The sequence below is a fragment of the Pteropus alecto genome, unplaced genomic scaffold, assembly GCF_000325575.1.
Source record: "Pteropus alecto unplaced genomic scaffold, ASM32557v1 scaffold122, whole genome shotgun sequence".
In the NCBI taxonomy this organism is placed as follows: domain Eukaryota; kingdom Metazoa; phylum Chordata; class Mammalia; order Chiroptera; family Pteropodidae; genus Pteropus; species Pteropus alecto.
Genome location: NW_006431917.1, coordinates 97,312 through 100,862, shown reverse-complemented (window position 1 = coordinate 100,862; position 3,551 = coordinate 97,312).

Genomic DNA, 3,551 nt, shown 5'->3' with positions numbered 1-3,551 from the left:
GTAACAAAACTTTGGAGTTGATTTTTATTTTATTTTATATTTTAGTCCCATTAATTAGTGATTGATTCAGTTTATTGATTCAATCAGTAAATATTGTTTGAGTACTTAAAGAGGGCACTGTTATGAGACTGAAAAAAAATGGCATAGATGATAGAGGCTCTGTTTATCCCTCTGGCAACCAAATCAAAGTTGTGATGGAAAGAGGGAACATAATAAAGGCAAAGGCCATATACGACAAACCTACAGCTAACATCATACTCAATGGGAAAAGGCTAAAAGCATTTTCCTTAAGATCAGGAACAAGACAAGGATGCCCACTTTCATCACACTTTTTCAATATTGTACTAGAAGTCTTAGCCACAGCAATCAGTCAAGAAATAGAAATAAAACATCTGAATTGGAAAGGAAGAAGTACAACTTTCGCTATTTGCTGATGACATGATACTATATAGAGAGATCTCTAAAGATCCCATCAAAAAACTGTTAGAAATGATAAAAAAAGTAGCAGGTTACAAAATAAATATTCAGAAGTCAGTGGCATTTTTGTATAACACTGATGAACTTTAAGAATCAACATCATTCAAATGGCCATACTATTCAAAGCAATCAACAGATTCAATACAATCCCTATCAAAATACCAATGTCATTTTTCAGAGAGCTAGAACAAATAATCCCAAAATTTATATGGAACCATAAAAGACCCCGAATAGCCATGGCAATCTTGAGAAAGAAGAATATTGGAGGTATTACACTACTTGACATCAAACTCTACTACAAGGCTATGGTCATCAAAACAGCATGGTACTGGCATAAAACTAGATATATTGATCAAAGGAATAGAATAGAGAGCCCAGAAATAAATCCGTGCCTATACTGTCACTTCATATGTGACAAAAAGGGTAAGGATATACCATGGGGTAAAGGCAGTCTCTTCAATAAATGGTGTTGGAAAAATTAGAAAAAATATATGCAAAAAAAGAAAAAAAAAAGAAACTAGACGACTTTTTTACACCATATACAAGAATAAACTCAAAATGGATTAAAGAAAGATCAGAAACCATAAAACTTCTAAAAGAAAACACAGGCGGTAAATTCTCTGATATTGCTATTAGTAACTTCTTTTTGGATATATCTACCTGGGCAAGGGCAACAAAAGAAAAAATAAATAACTAAACAAACAAACAAACAAACAAATACATAAATAAAACTAGAAAGTTTTTGTACAGCAAAGGAAATCATCAACAAAACGAAAAGACTATTCACTATGAATACATCTGATAAGAGGTTAATATCCAAAACATAAAGAACTCATACAACTCAACAACAAAAATACAAACAATCCAATTAAAAAGTAAGCAGAAGATCTGAACAGATACTCCTCCAAAGAAGAATAGACATATAAAAAGATGCTCAAGATCACTAATCATCAGAAAAGTATGAATTAAAACCATAATGAGATATCACCTGACACCTGTCACAGTGCCTATCATCAATAAATCATACGACAAATGTTGGCAAGGATGCAGAGAAAAGGGAACTCTCAAACATTGTTGGTTAGCTTGCAAATTGGTATAGCCACAATGGAAAACAGTCTGGAGATTTCTCAAAAAAATGAAGAATGGACATACCTATAGACCCAGCAATTGCACTTCATTTATCCAAGGAAAACCAAAATGATAATTTGTAAAGATCTATGCACCGCAATATTCATGGCATCACAATTGACAACAGCCAAGATATGGAAGCTACCAAATGCCCATCAATAGATGATTCGATAAAGAAGTTATGGTTCATATTTACAATGGAATTTTACTCAGCCATTAAAAAAATAACTAAATGCTACCATTTGCAATGACATGGATGGACCGAGAGGTTATTACACTGTGTGAAATCAGTCAGACATAGAAAGATAAATAGCACATGATTTCACTTATATGTGGAATAATAAAAAAAAAAAGAACACACTAATCAAAAAGAGACACAAATACAGAGGACACTTTGGTGATGGACAGAGGGGATGAGAGGTTGGGGGACTAGGAGAATGAAGTGAAGGGTTAAAGAAGTACAAATTAGTAGCTAATAGATGGTCATGGAGATGAAGAGCATGGTATAGAGAATGCAGTTAACATTAATATGTTGGCTAGGTGGAAAATCAGAGGAGAAAAGGAGCAATCGGGGGTATCGTTTTATGAACTATATAGATGTTTAACCAATGTATTGTATACTTGAAACTAATAAAACAAAATAAAATAACTAAAAAATAAAAAAAATAAACATTTATTTAGTGAACGATCGAGCAGCTACAATATAGAAAATCAAACTTACTAAAAGCAAAAAAGAAAAAAAGAAATTTTACTGACTTGTTGATTATGTTTAAATTTTATTTAAGAGTACTTCAAGATTTTTTCCCCACTACCCAGACTGTTAATTCCTAGAAGATAGCCTCATTAAATTTTATGGTTTGCTATGGTATAGCATGATCAGGACCAAAACCCCCAATTTAATCTTGAAAAATATTCTTTTAAAAATTGTTATACGGATAAATTGATGCTGGTTTGCTCAAAACCTCACACTTGTGTATGCAGAGATATTTTTTCTTAAATTTGTTACAGCTATCTGAACGACAAATACCAAGCAGTCGATAATTATTTACAAAGAAAATACATACAAAATACTCAAAATACAGTGTTAAGATAATGACATTTATTTTAAACATATAAATGAGTCCTGGTCTCACCACTGACAAAGTTGTACACCTTGGGCAGGTTACCTGTTGTTTCTGTGACTCAGTGTTCTCATCTGTAAATTGAGAATAATCACAGTAGCTACCTCATGAGGTTTTCAAGGGGAAAAATGAGTTAACTTCCTGAGAAGTATTTAGAGTACCTAGCGTAGTATTAATGGAGTTTAATGTGGGCCCCCTCCCCAAATGTGCCAAAATCGTATATTAATATTTTGGATTAAAGTTATGTAAAAAGCAGCAAGTGCAAAAAAAAGGGCGCTCGGATTACCCTATGTCTCTCTGAAAGCAGAAAGATACCTTCAGTTCACCAGAAGAAAAGAGAAACTTGTTTAGCACTAGAGGGAGAGAATTCGGGGTTGAGAAGCCTATATAAACAAACCTTGTTGTTTTTTTTTTTTTTACTAATTTATACCCCAAGCCCAAACTCTACTCATTCCTTACTAATTAAGCACACAAACTCAAATTTCTTTATCCTGTCAAATCCTAATCAATTTATTATTTTGTCTCTAAAAAGTACAAGACCTGTCTGTGTTGGTCATTTCTTTAGATCCCATATCTATGAGACTTCCTTATCTACATATGTAATCAGATTTGAGATTTTTCTTCTAATTTCTTTCATGTCAATTTAATTCTTAGATCAACAAGAACCTAGAAGGGTAGAGGAAACTTCAACCTCCCTGAAAGTGTAAACATGGGTTAAGAGTTTGCTATTGGTACCATTTTTGACAGGAGCCAGGCATGAGTCTGGCCTAGGATAAGATGCTATACTGGGGAAACACATGAATGTGCTCACATGATCAGGCCGGG